Source organism: Puntigrus tetrazona, chromosome 7, assembly GCF_018831695.1.
Source record: "Puntigrus tetrazona isolate hp1 chromosome 7, ASM1883169v1, whole genome shotgun sequence".
In the NCBI taxonomy this organism is placed as follows: domain Eukaryota; kingdom Metazoa; phylum Chordata; class Actinopteri; order Cypriniformes; family Cyprinidae; genus Puntigrus; species Puntigrus tetrazona.
In genome coordinates, this window is record NC_056705.1 from 34,828,620 (window position 1) to 34,840,313 (window position 11,694).

An 11,694-nucleotide genomic window follows, 5' to 3' on the forward strand; every position below is an offset into this window, starting at 1 on the left:
AGTAGTTCTCATTTTATTGTGCCATCCTAAAAACTAAAGTCAACATTTACTCACACAGAACAGTGGAAAAGGAACTCCTGCTTTCACATTTTTACCTGGTTGAATATTGTTTCGCTATAAAATACATCACATTACAGAACAAATGTGTTACCATCACTTATTTTTTTACAGAACTACTTTGAGGACCTTTTAGGGAAAAAAATGTTCTAAGTACAAAATAACCTTTCATTTGAGCCAGTGGTTCTTAACAAGGCAGCCTGATAATATGTTCCTAGGACCTTTCAGTCTATGCCCAGTTTTTTTTCTTCATATAGTCCTGGGACTGCCATAGACCACAAATGACTACACATGTCAAGGCCTCTAATAATTCAGCACCAACAGGTTCTCGTCCCATATTAAGCTCTAGAGGACAGAGGTTTGGCTCCGTCTGCAAGTCTCTGTGGTATTTTACCATAGTCATGACACAGCAGACACAGACTGGAATTTGTTCGTTTATCCTGACTGGAGCCGGCATGACCAAACCTTCACCTCCAACACTAAATTTACATTGATGTCATTCCATAGCCACAGTCCACCAATCCTACTGTCTGCTAAAGCAAGTCTTCTTCATGTTAACCATGCAGGTGTTCCCGTCTGGTTGTAGCTGTCGACTAAATCTATTGTAGCTGCTGACTGAGAAAGAGCTGGATAAACTAAAGGCCTGAATGGCAGATGTGATCTTGACCCCCTGTCACTATGCTCCATGACGTTTTCGTCAGCTGACGCCGATGGTCCTAACTATAACCACTGTGACTCCACAAAAGAGGTGTCCAACTCTAAAAATATGTTGTAGCCATGGTGAGGCAGGCATTGGCCCACCCCCTTGCTGCTTCGGACGGGTCAAAAATAGATCTTGAGGGACTATTTCCGACCAAGTGAAGAATAGCCCGAGCAAGAGGGCTTCCATTCCCACTTGCCTCTGGCAAGGAGTGGAATTCAGAGAGTTTCCAATTGCTCTAATGAGTCAGCTCTCTCCATTACAGAGAGCACCTGTGTCTCCAAACTCTAGCAGCCAATGTAAGCCCACAGTCCATATCTTCCACACTCCTTGTTCTGCCATTCAGAGAATTTGGACTAAGTTGGAGACCTAGGGGTGGAAAGTTTACTTTAACAATGCCATGAGGAAACAGGAAAAAAAACTGCTCACTCTTATAATATTTCAAACGTGTAAGACCTTCATTCATCTTTGAAAAACAGATTAAGATGTTTTTCATGAGAGTAGCGCAAGACATGCATGTGGCAAGCTGGTGTTCTGACAGAGAAATGGAGCCTCGTGTGTGTCATGACTGACGCAGAAGAAAAGAAATTGCTGAATAAAGCTGTTTTCTTTGCACAAAAAAAAGGATGAATTATTTTATTAATTTCCTTACTACCTTTCTGGGCCTTGAACATGATAGTTCTGTAGTTGTCTGTGCAGAGTCAGAAAGCGCTCAGATTTCATCAAAAATATCTCTATTTTTGTGTACTGAAGATGAACAAATTGATTGGGTGAGCGATTAATGACAGAATTTAAATTTTTGGGTGAACTGTCCCCTTTTACATGTTCCAAACCCTGGCAAAAAATTGGCACTGTCAAGCTCTAGAAAAGTATGAAAAACACCATTTGAATACTCCATCTCCAATCAGTGGTTCAACCTTCATCCATTACGTTATGAAGCTACAAGAATACTTTTCACACAGAAAGAAAGCAAAAATTATGACTTCATTCAATGACTTGGCACCATATATATATATATATGATGTCTGTTTCCATCTTGTAGATAAGTTTGGTTGTTTTCCATGCAAGCCAAATCTCCCAAAATGAATCTGTGGCAGTGAGGCATTTGTTAAGCGTGATTATATGAGCTTAGGCTGCAAATTATAACGTTTCTGAAATATCAACGGCCACTTCTGTGGTGTAAAAATAGGGGATTCTGTTTATAAAGTAAACATGGAACTGCATTACATAGTGGCACACTCCTACAATTCCAGCTTCTACTTTTAGCCACCTTTAAGACAAAGTTGACCTATATTTAGCCTATTAAGCGGATGCTATCCAGCTTGATGAAGATATTTTTACAGGGGTTCTCGGAGCAGCCTTACAGCTGCTGAGATTTACAGAATATTTTCCACACTGAGTGCTGGGAGTATATAAATATCGAGCTCCTACAACCCATTGACAGTAATGTGTTGCACTTGTTACCCCAGCACTGTGCTCTTCTGCTCGGGCAAGGAGGGGCCAAGAGTTGGTTATATCTGTCCACTTGTTGTGGAAAATAAGTTCCCCAGAACAGGTGCAGCACGGTAACATTTAGAGGCCTGTTCCTGTCAGCCAGCAACCCCACCCTATTTTCCACCCTCAATCTAGGCTTGTTTTCCGCACACAGGTTGATCACTGGATTTGCGTTTCGCACTGTGCCCTTTAACCTCTGAGGTCAAGTTCTGACACCACTTCAAATCTTCCACTGCATCTTTATTGTGTTGCTACGCTTCAAACACTTTCTCTTGACACTTCAGCTAGGCCATAAATCTCACACATGCCCAAGCTTCAGTGACATGTTCCTGGTCAACAGAACAGCATTGCTCTTACTTATTTTGTATAAGCCAACCAGTTTCACTTGGATGTTTAAAACTATGGATTATCTAAGTCTATTACACTCTCAGGAAAAAGGAACATTACTATCAATGCGGTGGTACTGTAAGGTACAAAAGTGAAAAGGTATAAATATCAGTTGTCCTCTGACGGGACGACCAGCACTTAATTTCCAGTTCAATTTTAAACACAGCTATGTCAGATTGTGTAAAGGACTACTAATATGTACTGTTTAGAGGTAGATAAGGTACAAATATTTTACTTTTGTACCTTAACATTTATGTTGTATTTAAAAAAACATGAAAATCAAATGAAAAATAACAATTTTGTTTCAAGAAGACTTTCAATAGCCTTCAATAGAAAATACACATAATGTCACAATAAAAATTTGTTTTAAAGTATATTTTAAAAATATTTTGTTTTAAATATTATTTTGTTAGAAATATGCTAAAAAAGTATTTGCTTTTTTACAATGTTAAATAAAATGATGAACAAATGAATAATGTACGATTGCTGTTTCTAACATAGCATTTGATATTTTTAAACCTCAATAGGTCTGAATAGGTCGTCGTGGACATGAAAGAGGTGTTTGGGCAAAAAGACTCAAATGCGGTTTGAGTAGAAAACTCTTAAAAACAACCATATTGTGCCGACATGACCTGCTCTGGTTGGGGCACGGAGGGTCAAAGCAGGTCACTCTCACACTTTATAACAAGATGGTAATAGAGACACTTAAGGGTTGGGGCTCACAAGGAAGCCAGAAGATCTGTATAGTTAATGAGCTACCGAACATTAAAACACCTGCTCCTAAACCCTACAGCCATACACAAATTCTGAAAACTGTTTCAACAACAGCTCAAGCAAAGCAATAAAAATCTGCTCTATAAACAGTGTGCAGATACGCAAAGTCATAGGTGCAAATGACTCTTCTAGCAAGAATGCTACTAAAGATGTCAAAGGCAATGATTTATAATAATGTAGAACCGCCTTCCACATGCAGTTAGTCTGCTGAGGTCTGGCAAGCTTTCGGCAGGTGCTGATCTTAACTGCAGGCAGGTTGAGTGAGCCAGCATGCTTCCTAAGGGCCTACCATCACCCTGGATTCTCAGTTTTGTTGCAGACGGTCCTGCTGCCTTCCAAACTCTAGCACCTCTAAAGCCAAGCATTGCCCTGGCAACCGGCAATTGAATAAGGGATTCTTGGTTCTACAGTGGGCTGGGGTTCCCCCATTCTCCAAGAAAAAGAAGCCCCCCCTATGAGAGGATATCTATTCAGATCTGGTAATTAAGCCACTCTCTTGTGAATGAACTCCTAGCCGTGTGTTTCTCATTTGTCCCCTGCCTCCACATGTTCAGTCAAATGAGTCAGAGAAGATAGTGTCATTGACAGTGACCTGACAATCCAGTTTGAATCTACTCGCAGGGTAAAATCCTTCTTTTTCACTAAGACAGCCCAGCTGTAAATGTGAGTGCATTTGCGAAAATATTATTTTTATATAGACATAATTCACTTTTAAAATATCCTCATGCAAGTTTAAAATGTCAACATATGTGTGCACAATTAGACCCTTTTGGGGTTATGTTATTAAGAGTGGGTTTGTATTGTTTTATTTATTTATGTCCCTGAGAAAATCTAACACACAATGTTGTTAGTAAGGGCTTAGCTGAATGAAATTAGTTTTAATGTTTGATCCCATGTTGACTTGACTGGTGATGGGACAATGTGTTTGTGCCAATCACTGTGAAAATGTTTAAATATTAATCAAAAAGTGGCAAAATACTGAACTGATTCATGTGCACACATTAAAGCTTTGCAAAAATTAAAAAAATTGTGTCAGTAAGTCTAGAGAAGGACCACACTTTTGCTTGTTTACTTAACTTTAAAACTCCACACCTTATTCAGACAGCCATGACGCCCTCTGCCTGAAGCAGTTTGTAATGAAATGCTTCTTTGCATTTTATTTAATTTATATTATCTGCAAGTAGTTTTTAAAAATGTGCTTTTAAGATTTAGTTTACTAAAATTGTAAAATCAATTTAATTACACATCTTTTTTTCCATTGAACATCAAATGGAGTCTAATATTTAATATTTCTTAATTTTGTAATGTTTTTTAATATGCATAATTCACATTAATTATTAAACTGCATAAAGTAGTTCTTAGGAGTTCTCCAGGCTATAGAGAAGATATATGAGAGATATATGTATATAATGTCCAAATAAGATGAAGAGAGGTTTATTAAAGAAAACAAAGAGTATAAACAATACTGGGTGCTATGAATAAGCAATTAAACAGACAGGAAAACTAAGCCAAATAGCTTTCCCCCAGGAAGGTGCAGTCAAGCGCCATAAAACGCACAGGGCCTCTAAGATTTTGCTCATTAGTAAAATGTTGCCCCCTTAGTGCGGTCCCTGCATGGGTAGTCCTCACTTGGCCCATTATTAATCTACAACAGTTGGTGCCCAACTCTGATCCTGGTCAAAGGGTCCATTTGAGAGGTAGGTGGCGGTAATGCACTTATATGTCTGCGATCCTGATCAAACACACCTGAACCAACTAATTAGGATCTGAAGGATCACTTGCAGTCACTGGGTGCTTCTCAGTTCTTATTTGTGCATCCTCGTTTCCTTTCCTTGTGTCTTAGCTCCACCCCCTTAGGATACGAGGGAAGGATGCAAGAAAAAGAACTGAGGACGAAGGAATCGAATATTCGAATATTCTTGACCACTCAAAGCATCATCAGCTGAACTAAAGGGACCAGCCCATATGTTAAAGTTCGTTATTTAAGACATTGATATATATATATATATATATATATATATATATATATATATATATATATATATATATATATATATATATGAAATGTATGGCTTAATTAAACTGTAAAAGTTTAGTTAATTAGGAAAACCTAAAACACCCTAGCACATACTATATATAACATACTAAATATATATAATGACTTTACAGAAGAAGATCTCAGCTCTGGCCATCAAGGGCCACTTTTTTCAGCATTATTGCTCAGTCTTGATAAAACTCATCTATCTTTAATTTTCTAGTATTCTGAAGAAGTCGAACTGGTTTCCTGAGATGTGTTTGGCAATCTTTGGCAATCAGTGCAGATGCTTGTTGGCTTTAGAAGGAATGTCTAAACGTCCTGATATTGTAACAAATGAATCATGTGGGTATTAAAACTCAGTATTTAAACAGTTATGTTTCTTTCTGTCCTGGTTGGCATTAATGTAAAATCCAATAAAGCTGTTTTTATATTGTGCTGCTATTTTCACAATGAGGTGGTGATCAGAATTAATTTAAATATATTTTTAAATATATTTTCAGCAGACTGTTTTATAGTCATGATATAATACAAGCATACTCTAAATGATTTTGTTATTGTACTTAATTGTATTATTTTTTCAATTAAATCATTATTTTTACATTAAATCAGTACAATGCAAAGTATCACTATTTTAATATTTTATTAACACACATTAAGTATAATTTTTCAACAGTTGTCAGGGACAGATGCCGGTGCCCAAAGTTTTTCTTACTTGCAAAAAGCTGACTACTAGCTCAAATCAGAAGTACTCTTATCCAGTCTGAGAAGGAGCATTTCCTTGTGTCACGCTCTGGCCAAGGAAGCAAACACAGAGTAAGATCCAAATAAAGTTGTTTAATGAAACGAAGTAAACATCTGTGTTGAGCCTCAAATTCGAACACAGTAGAAAACTCAAATCAGAAATCAATCAGGTAAGTAGTTCTATCCTTTCTCAGGATCGTGATCGCGGGACTAGCTACTCCTGGCAGGCAGGCAGAGTGCACAGACCACGTAGAGGAATCAATTTACAGGATTTCGAGAAACTGTCCACTACCACCAGGATGGTGGTATATCCATTAGATGGTGGTAGATCGGTGGCAAAATCTATGCCGATATGGGACTATGGTCGACGGTACCAGATTCTCTTCAGGTAAGCATGGAGGAGTGGAGGAGATGGCGCAAACCGCACAACCTATGATGTATCGGCCGACATCCTGGGCCATGTTGGGCCACCAGTAGCGATTTCGGAGGAGCGAGAGGGTTCAGTAGCTACCTGGATGCCCTGATCCCGGAAAGGTGTGCACTGAGTTCGGAAGGTTCAAGCGTAGCACAGATGGAACGTAAAGTTTACCTTCTGGACCTCCCGGTGGAGCAGGTTCAGTGACAGAGACCTCCGGTATTAGATCATCTAGGGACCACTGTAAGAAGGCTGAAGCTGGTAAGATGGGTTCGGGATTTTCAGAAGTGGGATCTGGTTGATGTATGAAATCAAATCTTGTGTAAAATAAGGACCATCTTGCTTGTCAGGTATTGAGACGTTTGGCTTCCTTCAGATATTGCAGATTTTTATGATCAGTTATGACTAAGAAAGGGTGTTTAGCTCCCTCCACAGGACAGGACAGCACTGACTCCTAGGGTTCCTGCGTCCACTTCCACCACAAACAGCTGGTTAGGGTGCAGATGAGTTAGAGCTGGGGCCGAGCAGAAGGTGGACTTGAAATAATAATAAGTGAAGGCAGCTTCGACCTTAGAATTCCACTGGAGGGTCTTGGGATGGTGACAATGGAAAGAAAAGTGAATGGTGCGGTGATCTGACTGTATTTGGCAATAAAGCGACGGTAGGAGTTGGCAAATCCTAGGAATTTCTGCAGTTGTTTTACAAAGGTTTGGTGTCGGCCAGTACTGAGCTAACCTTATCGGGGTCCATGCGAACTCCGGCGTGTGATGATGTATCCTAGAAAATGAATGGTGATTTTATGGAACTCACACTTCTCTGCTTTTAAGTAAAGGTGGTGATGGCGAAGCTGTTGAAGGACCTGTTTGACATGATGTCATGTACTGAGAGGTTGGGTGAGCAAATCAGAATATCATCTATATGTATGAGGACGAACTGGTTGAGCTTGTCGTGGAAGATTTCGTTCATGAAATTTTGGAATATGGAAGGTGAGTTGGAGAGCCCATACAGCATTACCTGGTATTCATAGTGGCCGGCTGGTGTGATAAAGGCTGTTTTCCATTCGTCTCCTTTCAGAATTCGAATGAGATTATAAGCGCTCCTTAGATCTAATTTGGTGAATATCTGGGCTTCGCACAGCTCCTGTAAAGCAGCTAGCACTAGGGGTAACGGGTATGCAATTTTAACAGTCTGTTCGTTGAGTCTGCGGTAATCGATGCAGGTCCTCAGCCCTTCGTCTAATCATCTAAACCAGCAACATGTATGTTAGACCCTGTTCCATCTAAACTATTAAAAGATCTGCTTCCAGAAGTCATAGATCCTATTTTGAACATTATTAATTCATCATTGTCATTAGGATATGTTCCCAAAACCTTCAAACTGGCTGTTGTTAAACCTCTCATTAAGAAACCACATCTTGATCCCAAAGACTTAGTAAATTACAGACCAATCTCTAATCTCCCTTTTCTGTCAAAGATACTAGAAAAGGTAGTATCCTCACAACTGTATTCCTTTTTAGAAAAAAATGGTGTCTGTGAGGATTTCCAATCAGGTTTTAGACCGTACCATAGTACTGAGACTGCTCTCATTAGAGTTACTAATGACCTGCTTCTATCATCTGATCGTGGTTTTATCTCGTTATTAGTGCTATTAGATCTTAGCGCAGCATTCGATAGAATCCATCACAACATTCTCCTGGATAGACTAGAAAACTATGTTGGCATTAGAGGAAGAACCTTAGCATGGTTTAAATCATATCTATCTGACCGCTATCAGTTTGTGGCATTAAATGAGCAGGTATCATATCTTCTAGCACCTAAACTCTGGAACAATCTCCCTAACTCTGTTCGGGAAGCAGACACACTCTGCCAGTTTAAATCTAGATTAAAGACACATCTTTTTAACTTAGCCTACACATAACACACCAACACGCTTTTTATTATTCAAATCCGTTGAAAAAGGATTTTTAGGCTGCATTACTTAGATTTGCTAGAACCGGGAACACTATTGGGTGGTTGTTCCTACAATACGATGTACTTGTGACATCGTAAAAAGAATGGCATCTACGCTAATATTAGTCCTGTCTCTTTCTCAATCTGTTTTCACAGTTTGTATCCAGACTAGATGGTGGATCAGCACCCAGAGATTATGTTCATCAGAAACCAGAACACCTAGATGCGCCAGATCACCAGATCCTGATGCACACACACACACGCAAATGACACACTAAGTCATTTACACTACCTGACACAGCTGCGTTTAAAATTGAACTGGAAGTTAAGTGCTGGGCGTCCGGTCAGAGGAGAACTGACCCCAACTGAGTCTGGTTTCTCCCAAGGTTTTTTTTTCTCCATTCTGTATGCATGGGGTTTTGTTTCCTTGCCGCTGTCGCCTCTGGCTTGCTTGGTTGGGGACACTTAACTTCTAGTGACTATCGTTGAATTGACTACAGAGACCGTCTCTGCATTTAATAATAAATTGGTCACTTTCGTCATTATACATCCCTGTCATTATACTGTACAGTGCTTTGATGCAACCTGTGTTGTTAAAAGCGCTATATAAATAAAAATGATTGATTGATTGATTCGTCCTTCTTTGCTACGAAAAAAAAACTGGACGCGGCAGGTGATTTGGAGGGACAAATAAACTCTTGGTGAAGGGCCTCCTTAATGTACTCCTCCATGGCCTCTCTCTCCTGGACTGAAAGGGGATAGACTCTACCCTTGGGCAGTTTTGCTCCAGGTAGCAGGTCAATGGCACAATCCCAGGGACGGTGAGGAGGAAGGTCAGTGGCGGCTGTCTTGCTGAACACATCTGCGTAGGAGTGATATTCGGCGGGAATGAGAGTGACGGGGTGATTCTCAGGGCTTTTGACGGTGGTGGACTGGCAAGGCAGATGTTGGGATTGAACCTTGACAACAGAAGATAAACATTTCCGGTTACACACTTTCCTCCATTTCAGTATCTCACCAGTTCTCCAGTGGATAATGAGATGATGTAATTCAAGCCAGGGTCAACCCAGTACCATATCTACCGTCACCTCTTCCAAGACCTGGAAAGTGATGGAGAGGGATAGTGGCGGCGTTCTGTGGCAAACCATTCCATTGGCTAGTGGTTTACCCTGTATGGTAGTGATTTTATAGACAGTGTGGTTCCGATGACAAGGGATGCAGAGGATGGCCAGAGTGCGGGAGGAGATGAAATATCCCGCAGCTCCAGAATCCACCAGGACCTTTACTGGGAAGAGTTGGTTCTCGTATTGTAGGTTAGCACAAATGTGGGGTATTTGAGAAACAGAAGGTAAAAGGGAGGTAGCACTCACCGCTGGTAATGGTGGACGAATGGGACAGGTGCGGAGGGAATTAGTCGCAGCGTTGCAGTATAAACATAGCCTCTCCCTAATTCGACTGGTGAGGTGATAGGTGTTCATGATCATAGGTTCAGGTGCGGGTAGCGAGGTAGAGGTGGTCGGTGATTCTGGAGTGGGGAGAGAGGCAGTGAGATGTTGAGCCAGACTGGTCGCTTTGGGAAGAAATACCTCTAATCCAACATTATCATCGTAAATCGCAATTTGTTGGCGAATAGAAGGGTTGAGCCCTTTGCGAAATACAGAGAGGAGAGCAGTGTCGTTCCACCCGCTGGATGGCTAGTGTATAAAAACGCAGGACATATTCATGGACGGGTTGGTCTGCCTGCCGGAGTTGAAGTAGCTCAGCATGGAAGGTGATGCTGGTTAAGGGTTGGCCAAATGACCAAAGGAGGTCTTAAAGTGTTCCAAAAAATTCTATAGGAAGCTCACCCGAGGACTGTTAGCCGTCCAGAGTGCTTCCATCCACTGCAATGCTCTTCCAGTTAGGAGAGAAATAACAAAGGCAATTTTGCCACTTTCTGTTGGGAAGAGGTGCGGGTGCATCTCAAGATACAGCGAGCATTGTAGTAAGAAGCTATCGGGCTAGCAGGTTTGGTCGAAGCGGCAAGAGTATCATGTAAAACTTGAATTAGTGCGTGGAGGGATTCAAGAGCTGAGCCCTCTTGGGGTTCCATCTTTCACCTCCCTTTTCCTTTAAGTGGGCTGTTCTTCTGTCACGCTCTGGCCAAGGAAGAAAACACAGAGTAAGATCCAAATAAAGTTGTTTAATAAATCGAAGTAAACATCGACGTTAAGCCTCAAATTCAAACATAGGATAAAACTCAAATTCGAATTCAATCAGGTAACTAATAGTTCTTTCCTTTCTCAGGATCGTGATCGCGGGACCAGCTACTCCTGGCAGACAGAGTTCCGGGTTGATAACCTTGAGAACAGCCGCAGAAGAAGTGGTGAGCGTGGATTATAAAGGGTGGCAGAGGAGTGGTTGCAGGTGATTGAGATGTGTCCTGGTGGTGAGTTTGGTGGAAGCGGAAGTGATGGTGTGACACCTTGAGGTCACTTACTGAATAAAAATATCCCTATATAATATATATAATTTGAGCAGCTAGAGAAAATCAGTAGATATGCTGGCCAAGAGAGCAAGTAATTTGTTCAGTACAGCAAATGAGTGCATTACCTTGTCACTATCTAATTGTACACAAACAACAGACAACACATGTAGGTAACACTTCATAGTCCCCTTCAGTCATTCTGTTGATTAAAAGGCAACTGCATGCTAACTATCTCATATCTAACCAAAAGTACAGCCTGCTTAATCATATTATAGGATCTATATGCATAAGTCGGCACTAAAACAGCAGCAGCAACTCCAGAATGCCCTCTAGCATGTATAACATAGCTGGAAAGACTGGTTTCTTTCTTGTAGATAAATAATGTGTGTAGCCAGATAATCCACAGAGACGGGCTGACAAGAATAACACCCTGGAACTGACCGTGTAAGAGAGCAGGGTATAACAGAGATGTGTTTTTTTATCATTTCAAGCCTAATGCACCCGCCTCAAGGCAAGTTGCAAAAAAAAAAAATCGCATTTGCTTTATTGCTACAAGATCAGTTCTTGCAAACCGTTATAGTGCGTATTAACTAGGCCAGTTGTATATAACAAAAGAAGTTTAACTTTCTCAAGTGCAGACATGTTAACGTTTTCTAGTGAATTTAGTTTTTT